Genomic DNA, 11786 nt, shown 5'->3' with positions numbered 1-11786 from the left:
TCAGAGGCAGGGGTGACATCACAGGCAGTGAAGGTTGTCCACATTCTTGGCCTTGTCTCCAGGAGTAAAAATAAAACTCCCACAGAGCTTGCAAAGCAGCCAGGGAATTGTTATTTTGAACAAATAGCAGACAGGAAAATCCCGAATGGACAGCCACTATTGGTGAAGACACTCAAGGGGCTCAGTTACTGTTTGGGCATCCTTTCTTGGGGTGAGACAAATTGAGTGGCAGGGTTATTGAGGGGCATAAAGAGGGTGGTTTCAGTTTTCTTTAATAAGTGCCTTTAATGAGTACCTCATGCATGCAGTACCGACAGAGGCCAGAAGAGGGCAATAGATCCCCTAGAACAGAAGTTACAGATGGTTGTGAGCCACCCAGTGGGTCCTGCATGTAACTCTGTAAGAGCAACCGGTGCTCATAACCACTGAGCCATCTCCCGAGCCCTAGATTTTGGTTTCGTTTGGCAAATTAGGTCCTATAACCACAGACCTACTATCCAATGTCCTTTTCTCCTAATTCATCTGATTTAAGTCATGCAACGAATACATAATTATGCATAAAGCGGCAAGCCAAGCAGAGATTCTCTCTAAAAGTTCACTTGAGGGCATAGTTTTGCTTTCCTGCCCATGGATCCCAAACTAATTCAGGCTGGATTGGTCCTCCTACCCTTGGGCCAAGATGTATTGGGAATGTGTCTGAATAGGAAGTATCCAAATTTGGTGGTCATTCATGGAGAAACTTGACACTGTTCAGTGAAGGGTGTAGGTGCAGCCTGGTGCTGGTGGGGTCCAAGGTTGTTAGCAGCATTGCTTGGAGATAGGGTGTGCCTGGTACATGCCAATGAGGGGGTGGGGCTTTAGGCCTTATGAGAGGGTGTTTGTGTAAGCAACCCAACCCAAGTGAAACGTCCCTTAGGTATCCAGTCACAGGTACACAGTGTAATGACTGTGGCCACACCCCCTCCATGTTGAGTATTTAAGCCCCAACAAATAGCCTGAATTAAAATTGCTTGAACCAGTGAGATGGTCGGCTGGTAAAGATACTTGCCACGCACACAGCCGGGGGACCTGAGTTAGATTTCCAGGACCCAAATAGTGGAAGGAAAGAACTGACACCAGCACACATACACACACATACACATGTAAACACATACACATGCAAATACACCACACACACACATAAACACATAGGCAAACATGCATGAATGCAAACACTTGAACACACTCACATGCAAGCACACACACATGTACTTGCACAGAATAAGTAAATGAACACAGTATAGAGGCACATGCCTTTAATCCCAGCACTTATGGGAATGAGGGAGAGTTCTAGGCCAGTTGAGGATACACAGTAAGATTCTTTCTTGAAAGAAAGAAAGAAAGCAAGAAAGAAAGCAAGCGCCGGGCGGTGGTGGCACACACCTTTAATCCCAGCACTTGGGAGGCAGAGGCAGGCAGATTTCTGAGTTCGAGGCCAGCCTGGTCTACAGAGTGAGTTCCAGAACAGCCAGGACTATACAGAGAAACCCTGTCTCAAAAAAACAAACAAAAAAAAGAAAGAAAGAAGTAAAGTAAAAAATATATAAATAAAATTAAAATGTTTAAGTTCATTTACCAATTTTGGAAATCTAGAAAACAGTCTAACTTAATACATGATGATGGTAACATCAGTTTTTAACAAAGTATCAAGTTCGCAATCCAGAGAGGTTGTCCATTTAGCAAGTTCCTGTAGACTGGGGGATGAGCATCCAGAGCCAAACTATGCCTTGCACCATGGTGTCCCCCTCCTACTGTGCTCACCTGTCCCCTTCCTGCCTCAGCTTAAACCCTCCAGCTCTGGGCCCCTCTCACGATACCTCTGTGTATTGACTTGTGTCGATGTCTCTCTCAGCCTGCCTTGCTCTGTTTCACCAGGGTCTAAGCCAGCCTGGCCTACCCAGGTCCTGCTCAGCCTGCCATGATGGGTCTCTCCTCCCCTGCCCTTCATCCTGTTCCCACATCTAATCCACCTCTGCCCAGCTTAACCTAACCCTAACCCCACAGGCTTCCTGCTGGCTGCAAAGACAGACCAGAGCTCAGGTCTCTGTCCCTTTATTCCATCCTAGACCCAGGGCCAGCTTTCCCCTCCCTGTGTGCCTCCTGTGAGAGCTGTTATGGAACAGCCCATAGTGTGACAAACCCAACAAGCTGTGGTCACAGCTCTGCAGTCTGGGCAGAGCTCGAAGGGACAGCTCATCCTATTTCCTGAGACCACAGCTGAGACATGTCACGTGAGTCTGAAAGATTGACTTCCAAGGTGGCCCACTTGGGTGGCCCATCTCCCCATCACAAGGCTGGTGAAGTGGTCCCTGGCTCTCGGTTTCTCTCCACAGATGGCTTGGGCTTCCTCACAGGGTGGCCTGGTTTCAGATGAGTGCTCTCCATGACTGCAGGGACTTTGTCTCTGCAGTCACTTGGCGTTACTTTAGCAGTGACATGAGACCACCAGGTATTTGCAACCTGAGGGGAGGGAAGTACAACCCTGGCTTCTCTCGTGAACCACAGCAAAGGCAGTGGAAGAGCACATGGGGCAGGGAGAGGTGTGGCCATGCTGCGTGTGAGGCAGGCCTCTCAGAGGAGCGTGTGAATGCATTTGTATGTATTCTGGAAGACGTTTGTTAGATTTGCTTACAGGGTCCAGGCTGGCTGCATAATGCAGGGGCTGAGAACCCGGCGGACTCCTTAACACTCCTTCTTGAACTAAAGACAAGGGAGTTTCCTAGAACAAAGAAACTGGGGTCCAGGGTTAGTGAAGGATGAACAGAGTAAAGGCAGGCACGGGCTTTGTCCTGACTCCTTCAGGTCTGGGTTGCCCTTTGGAGGGGGAAGCCCACATGAAGGATGGGTCTCTACCTCCTCTGCAGACATTAAAGATGGTTCTTTACTTCTTCTGCCCACATTAAAGATGGTTCTCTATCTCCTCTGCCCACACCATCCTCTATGGAAACACTCCACAAACAGGTACCTGTTATTTTATGTATTTATTTGGAGTAGGGTGTGTAAGCATGACCACGGTGCCCCTGTGGCGCTCAGAGACAATTTGGGGCTGAGCTCTGGTCTTCTCTTCCACTGTGTGCATCTGAGGATCAAAAGTCCTGGTCAGCCTGGATGACCCTTACGTACTGCGCCGTCTTTTCTTTTTCTCTTTCTTTCTTCCTTCCTTCCTTTCTTCCTTCCTTTCTTTTAAAAGGTTTATTTACTTATTTAATGTAAGTACACTGGCTGTCTTCAGACACACAAGAAGAGGACACCAGATTCTATTACAGATGGTTGTGAGCCACCATGTGGTTGCTGGGAATTGAACTCAGGACCTCTGGAAGAGCAGTCAGTGCTTTTAACTGCTGAGCCATCTCTCCAGTCCCATCTTTTCTTTTTCAATTTTGTTTTTTGTTGTTTTTGTTTTTGTTTTGAGACAGGATTTCTCTGTGTATTTCTGGCTGTCCTGGAACTCACTCTGTAGACCAGGCTGGCCTCGAACTCAGAAATCCACTTGCCTCTGCCTCCAAAGTGCTGGGATTAAAGGCATGTGCCACCACTGCCCGGCATTTTGTTTTGTTTTTGAGACAGGATTTCTCTGTCCAGCCCTGGCTTCCTTGGCTAGGCTGGCCTTCGACTTAGAGATTCATCTGCTTTTAGCTCCTAAGTGCTGGAATTAAAAGTGTATGCTATCATACCTGGTTCTTTTTTTAAAAATTGATATTTATTAATATTATTTTAAAATTATATACATATTAATGTTTTTGACTGCATCTATGGCTATGTGTCTCATCTTCATTCCTGATGCCCAAGAAGGCTAGAAGAGGGTGTCAGGTCCCTTGGAACTGGAGTTACAGATGATGGTGCACCACCATGTGGTTGCTGGGGACTGAACTCAGGTTCTCAGGAAGAGCAATGAGTGTTCTTAGCCACTGAACTGGGTCTCCATCCCCGTTACTGATTCATCTTGTAGGTCCCATCTTGCTGCCCCCTCAACGGCTCTGAATCTAGTCAAGCTCAACATAAGGCTCAAATGTCCCCCCTACAAGTTCAAATGTGAAAAGTTTGCTTTTGAGATGGGATGTCACTTGGTAGGGCAGGCTGTCCTTGAACTGGGTCTCCTGCTGGGGGATCCCAGGAGTGCGCCTGTGACGAGCCCTGTGTTGGATATTTAATCTGGCAGCTGGGATGCATAGGAACTAGACCAGAAGCTTTGCATGATGGAATTAAATGAGGTTTCGAGGGTAGAGCCCCTAGGTCAGTGTTTCTCATCCCCGTGGGTCACAACCCCTTTAGAGAGTCAAATGGTCCTTACAGAGGAGTCGCCTAAGACTGTCAGAATACACAGATATTTACAATACAATTCATAACAGTGGCAAAATTGCAGTTATGAAGTAGCAAGGAAAAGAATTGTATGTTTGGGGATCAGCACAGCACGGGGGACTGTGTTAAAGGGTGGCAGCACTGGGAAAGTTGAGAACCACTGCCCTGGATGTCACAGGGAGGAAGGGGTTCACTGCTGCCCTGCTCTGTCCCCTGGGGTGTCTCCACTCTCGTGGAGTGACATGGTGGAAGACCAGGTACTCCAGCCTCAGGGACCACAGGCCAGATTAGCTCAGTCTCTTTCTATCATGTTCCCATGAATGAGACAACAGGAACACTGCTTGTCATGTGTCCGATACCTTTGTCAGTACCTGTGCATATAGGCATATACACATGTATACATGTATACACAAACAATATACATGGAAACACATATACCCATGTATGTATACACTATCTTATACATGTATATATGTATGAACACAGATGCATACGTGTATACACATACATATACACATAGGCATGAATACCCACACATATCTGCACATATACACACAAACATACACACATGTATATACACAATACACAGTATGAATAAACATACATACGCAAACATATATACACATGCACGTATAAACACACTCATACACACAGAGGCTGGCGAACCAGCTCAGTGTTTCCCTAAGAAGTATGTGGCCCAGGGTTCAATTCCCTGTGCCACAAAACAAACAGATAAGAAGGGCTGGGGTATAACTCAGTGGTAGATCATTTGCCTAGCCTGTATAAGGCTGTGGGTTCAAATGTATAGTTTACCACCCAACTGGAAAAGAATAAACCAAGAAATTGGGGTGTGATACCCTGGGGCCACAGTCTCTCTTCAGGCTGTATTCTTAATGACTTCATCTCACAGACAGAGAACGTGAATGACTCGAGCCCAAGCCGAGGGCTGTGTTTGCCCCGTCCAGTCTACCCTGATCTTTTTGCTCAGCACCGGCAAAGGCAGATCCCTGAAGCATCCCTCATCCCCAGGGAGCCGGGCCTGACACTTTTCTTCCTGCTCCCTCTTCAATGCAAGGCACCTTGGAGCTCAGGGCTGGGGCTGAGTCCACAGGCTGAGGATCTCCCATCTAAGCTCCGAGGCCTCCAGACTGCTCAGCCATTAGCCCTGATTAGTAGCTCTCCTCACCCAGTCTCTTAGTGCCATGGCAACAGGCCTGAGGCAGCGAACAGGGGAGTGGGTAGGGAGAACTGGGCAGGGCAAGCAGCCTGGAGCTCTTACAGGGCAATCCTGGGCCTGGGAATCCACTTCAAACTTATATCTTAGGCTCTTGCAGCCTAAGGCCTCCTTGCTGGGTAGTGTGTCTAGAGAAGTCAGAATTTTGGAGGCTGTTACTGTGGTGATGCCTTCTGAGAGAGGACAGAGGCCCTCCCTTCGAATACAGTGAGCTGGGCCTCTTCTGTATATTGCGGGCATCCAGGGCTCTTACCTTCAGAACCATGAGGACAGGACTGCCTTGTGCAAGCTTCTGCCCGAGAAGGCATGAGATCCAGGACATCTTGCGTAGCCTAGGCCATCTCTCCACCAGCAGAGTGCGGTTAAACTCACTCTGAGGAGCCCCAGAAGGAGCAACCAGTAAATAGAAGTCACGTGATCAGGCTGCCTGCCTCCCAGAGCCTAACATGCTCACATAGTAACAATTCACGTGGCCTGTGGAACTTTAGAAATTGCGGTGGAATGGTGAGTGGGGACTCAGCCGCAGACCTCCTGGGCAGTGCCTTCCCTCGCAAGGGCAGGAATGTACGGGCCTCTTCCCTCCCCAGCTTGTGGCTGAGACTTCCTCAGTGTTTCCGCTAGGAGGAGCGATACCTAGATGGGGTGGCTCCCCTACCCCTGGCTGCTTTAGCCGTGTAAGTGGCTATAGTTCCAAGGAGGGTTGCCTCACCTGTAATTCAAGCATCACAGAAGCTTAGTCCGATCTAGGATGCCCTGGGGCAGCATCTGGGACTGTGCAATTGTTCTTTCATTTCTAGGGATGTGTGGTGGTTTGAATGAAAATGGCCCCCATGGGCTCATAGGGATCAGCACCATTAGGAGGTGTGGCCTGTTGGAGGAAGTATGTCACTGGAGGTGAGCTTTGAGGTTTCAGGTGCTCAAGCCAGGCCCAGCTTCTCTCTCTCTCTCTCTCTCTCTCTCTCTCTCTTTTTTCCTGTGCCTGTGAGTGGACCCAAATGTAAAACTCTTAGCTCCTCGCCAGCACGTCTGCCTGCTTGACACCAGTGGACTAAACCTCTTAACTATAAGCCAGACCCAATTAAATGTTTCCCCTTTTAAGAGTTGCTGTGGTCATGGTGTCTCTTCACAGCAGTAGGAACCCTCACCAAGACGGGATGGAATTCAGGGCCTGGTCCATGCTAACTCTTCCACTGAGCATAGCCACAGCCTCCCCCCAAGTCTCTCTGTCTCTCTCTATCTCTCTGCTTCTGTCTCTGTCTCTGTATCTACCCCCCCATCTCTTTCTGGGACAGGATTTCTCTGTGTAGCCCTTGCTCTGTAGACCAGGCTGGCCTCTAACTCAGAGATCTACCTGCCTCTGCCTCCCAAGTGCTGGGATTAAAGTTTTGTGCTACCACCTTCTGGCTTTTTTCTTTCTTTCTTTCTTTTTTTTTTTTTTTTTTTGACAAAATTTTGCTCTGTAGCCCAATCTTCCTGCCTCCTCCTCTGCCTCTGCCTTCTGAATACTGAGACAATAGGCTATGTGCCATTATTACTGATACTTTTATTTTGTTTTGTGTTTGAGACAGTCTCATGTTGCCCAGGCTAGCCTTGAGCTTCTGCTCTTTCAGCTTCAACCTGTCAACCTCTGAGATTACAGCTGTGCTTCACCGCACTCAGACCCTCTTGAGAGCCTTAAAGGGACCCTTGAGGGGTTGGGGATTTAGCTCACTGGTAGAGCGCTTGCCTAGCAAGTGCAAGGCCCTGGGTTCAGTCCTCAGCTCTGGGGAAAAAAAAAAAGAAAGCCTTGAATCTATTATAACCACATGTGCACACACACGCATGCGCGTGCACACACACACACACATGCACGTGTACACTAGCACACACACATAATAATAGTAATTTAAAATTAAGGAGAAAGTTGAAGATGGTATTAATGTAGGGCGAGTATCTCCTTGGCAGTGGTTTAAAACGAGAGTTGTTTGTTTTTGAGACAAGGTCTGTCTTTGTAGCCCTGACTCTCTAGGCTGGTTTCAAACTCATAGAGATTCCCAAGTGCTGAGATTAAAGGAGTGAACCTCCACATCTTATTTTTTTTCTCTCTCTCTCTTTTTGTCTCTTTCTCCTTCATTTTTAAACTTTAATTTTGTCAACTATTTAATTCATATGGATGCTTTGCTGGTATGTTTGTGCACTGTATACATGCAGTTCCAGCAGAGGCCAGAAGAGGGCATCAGATCCCCTGAGACTGGAGTTGCAGCTGGCTGTGCGCCACCATTGTGGGGCTGAGCTTGAGCTCTCTCCAAGAGCAGCCAATGCTCTGAATGACTGAGCCAGCTTTCCTGTCCCCGCCCCACCCCACACCCCTTTTGGGGACAGGGTCTCATTATGTATCTGAGTGGGTTCAAGACCAGCCTGGGCTATCCGGTGATGCTATCCCATACAAACCAACAAAACAAAACAGAGTGAGGCCAGCTTCTGGGGCCGGATTCAGGCCTGAGAGACTGAGGAAGGAAGAGAGTCTCAAACGTCAAAATGCCGGGATTGGAGAGGTGCTCAGGCAGAAGCTTCCAGTTTGAGGCAGGCCTGGGTTACATGATAAACTGCAGGCTAGCCTTGGTTATAGGTTACACCCTCAAAAGCCAAAACAAAACAAAACAAAAAAGTTCTCTCCTTTCTGCTGCCACTTCTTGCAGACGGTTCGATTCTCAGCACCTACCTGGCAGCTCGCAACTGTCTGTAACTGCAGTTCCAGAGTATCTGATGCCCTCATCCAGCCTCTGAGGACACCAGGACATATGTGTAAGCAAACCCCCGTAGATACTGAAGACATTTTTTTTCTTTTTGTTGCTTCTATGGGTCTCTCTATGTAGCCCGGGCTGCCCTGCAACTCTCTATGTAGACCAGGCTAGACTCAAGATTCACAGAGATCCACCTGCCTCTGCATTCTGAGTGCTGAGATTAAAGGTGTCCGCCATCATGCCCAGCTAAAATAGAGAGTTTAAAGAAGCATCGTGAGTAGCTCTTGTCAGCGCCGGGGTCCGCAGAGATCACTGCCAAGGGCTACTAAAGAGGAAACAGATATACAGACAGGGTCCTGCTGCTTGCAGGCCACCGGGCCAGCTCCTGTGTGTGTCCGGGGACGGGTTTTCAGGCTCCAGGAGATAAGGACCGGTCTGCTCTCCACGCTTGGGATTCATGTCTTTTCCTGCAGGAAGAGAGATGGGGCGGGGAGTGTGAAAACAGATGGAAATGTAATTTTTTAATGACAGCAGCAGATGGTAAAAAGACACAAGAGTGTATTCACACCATGTCGGAGCCGCGTGAGAGCGCCTGGCCCAGCCAGAATGTGCACGGTGGGGCTGTCTCGATGGCTCCCCCGCCAAAACCAGGAGGCGGGCCAGCTGCAGGCAAGAACGGGCCTCGGGGAGGGGCGGGACCCGCCACCAGACTGCCACAGCCACAGGTGGATGGGAAATACCTGTGGCCACCTGGTGAGACCCGGAGGCTTGGTGTCCTGGTCCTTGCAGACATGGCACGGGGCTCCAGGTGCCCACTGCTCCCGAAGGCTAGGCTGTCGTGGTCACCCATCTGCCCCCTGGTACCCACCGCTCACTCAATATGCCGCACCCCTGACACCATCCATCTCAAACCCCTGCAGAAGCGTAGACAGCAACCAGGCATGGTCGTTCGTGCCTCTAATCTCCCTCCGTACTTCAGAGGCAGAAGCTTCAAGTTTGAGGCAGGCCTGGGTTACATGATGAGTTGCAGGCTAGCCTTGGTTACAGACACCCCCAAAAGCCGAAACAAAGCCAAAAAAAAGCTCTTTCCTTTCTGCCGCCTCCGTGCCATCCCGTCTGAGGAAGACCCGGAAACTCTGATGTGAGCCACCACAAGCGCCCAGGAGGCCAAGGGATGCCAGAGGCATGCCTCACCCCAGGATCAACTTCGACAAATACCATCCAGGTTACTTTGGGAAGATTGGTATGAGGCATTACCACTTGAAGAGGAACCAGACCTTGTGCCCAACTGTCAAATTGTGGACACAGGACAGCGAGCAGACATGGCTCAATGCTGAAAAAACAAAAACAAACAAAACAAAACAAAAACCCACCAGACTGAAGCGCTTGATGCTGTACTTCCAGGCTACTACAGAGTTCTGGGGAAGGGAAAGTTCCCTAAGCAACCTGTCATCGGGAAGGCCAAATTCTTTACCAGAAGAGTTGACGGGAAGATTAACGGTGTTGGAAGAGCCTGTGTCCTGGTGGCTTGAAAATGCCAACATTTGGCCGGGCGGGCAGTGGTGGCGCACGCCTTTAATCCCAGCACTTGGGAGGCAGAGGCAGGCGGATTTCTGAGTTCGAGAGTTTGAGGCTAGCCTGGTCTACAGAGTGAGTTCCAGGACAGCCAGGACTACACAGAGAAACCCTGTCTTGAAAAAACAAACCAAAAAAAGAAAATGTCAACATTTTCAGAACAAAAACAAAGCCAACAACGTCAACAACAAAATAAGTTATAAAGTACATTAAATTTATTAAATGTAGCTAGAGATTGCCAGTCCTGTCCCCAAACTGCCCGTGGTTTTTGGGTTTCCAAGTCAGTTTCTAGTTTTAATCAAAACAGACTTACTCTCTTTCTGTGTGTTAGGTGGTGCTGACTGCCATCTTTAGTGTGGAGAACAGAGGGCGACTTTGTGGAACTGGTCCTCTCCTCTCACCTTTAGATGGGTTCTGGGATTGAACTCTGGCTGCCTGGCTTGCCCCTTTACCCGCTAAGCCATCTGGATAACCAGTGCCAAGTTGTGTTTGTTTTGAGACAGGGTCACGTCTCTTCCAGGCTGGCCCTGAACTTGCTCTGTAGCGGAGGATGTCTTTTCACTTCTGATCCCCCTGCCTTTCACCCCAGAGCTTGGGAATCACAGGCGTGTGCTACCACACCCAGCGAGTCTCAGCTGGGACCTGTCCGTTTCTCCTGAGATTAGATTGGAGTGGTGGAAGTTGTGGGCCGTGTGGAAGGAAGGCAGAGTAGAGCGCCCCTCTCATCCCAGGATGTTAAGGGGTCACACAGCAGACTGATAGCTTTCAAACTGCTGGTGCTCTTTGCGGGGGAAGTCCCCAAGCACAGCCACACTGACAGGACGGGTGTTAGGAGGTGCCTCCCAGAGAAGGGGGTCCTGCATCCCATCCAGAATTATGATTATCTTGACTACGTTATTTGTCTGTTTATCCTTCATGCTACTGTGGTCCTGGGTATTGTATACTTTGCATTATTGTCCAAGACCAATTCCTGTTCTCTGCAAATTGGTCTGGCTTTCCCCTGGGAGTACATTTTGTTGAGCCCTGTGTCCCTGTGGCACGTGGACAGCAGGGGCTTGTGTGGGGGTCTCCTCTCATTCTGGGACCAGACCCTCATCTCCCAACTGCTTCACCCAGAATCTCCTTTCCTTCTTCTCTTTTTCCCTTCTCCTTGATACTTTTGTTCTTAAGATAGTGGTCTGAGCTATTAATCCTCCTGTCTCAGCCCCTTGAGTGCTCCATTCTTGAAGGAAGACTGGTCCCTTATCCTGGAGAACAGTATAGAGCCGAGTTCTGGTCGCCAGTGTTCTTTGCCCTCTAGTGGACAGAGTAGAAACTGCATCGGTGAGATGTGCTACCCCAGTTCACACCATTCACACCTGACAAGTCAGGTACAATGTCCTTCAGTGGCTGAGGAATGGTGTCTTATTCCGTAATAGTACCAGCTAGCCTTAAGAAGCAGCAAAGGGGCTGGAGAGATGGTTCAGTGGTTGCGAGCATGTCCTCTTCTGGTTTTGCAGAGGACCCAAGTTTGGTTCTCAGCACCCACATCAAGAGGCTCAGGACTGTTTGTGGGTCTCCGTCTCCATAGGAGATCTGTCTGCCTCTTATGGACTCCATGACACCTGTACTCGTGTGCACAAAACCCCTACACATATCTACATAAAATAAATATTTTTTTAGTTGTTTTGTTTATTTGGTTTTATTTTGGTTTGGTTTATTTTGGTTTGGTTTGGTTTGGTTTTGGGGACAGGGTTTCTGTGTAGCCCTGGCTGTCCTGGAACTTGCTCTGTAGCCCATGTTGACGTCAAACTCAGAGATCCACCTGTCTCTGCCTCCCAAGTACTGCGAGTAAAGGCGTGTGCAACCACACACAGTCCCACTCAAATCTTTTTTTTTTAGACAAACAAACAAAGTAATAAACTTGTCATTTGCTA

This window comes from Grammomys surdaster, unplaced genomic scaffold, assembly GCF_004785775.1.
Source record: "Grammomys surdaster isolate TR1022 unplaced genomic scaffold, NIH_TR_1.0 128, whole genome shotgun sequence".
Taxonomy (NCBI): domain Eukaryota; kingdom Metazoa; phylum Chordata; class Mammalia; order Rodentia; family Muridae; genus Grammomys; species Grammomys surdaster.
Note: the sequence above shows the minus strand (reverse complement) of the source record.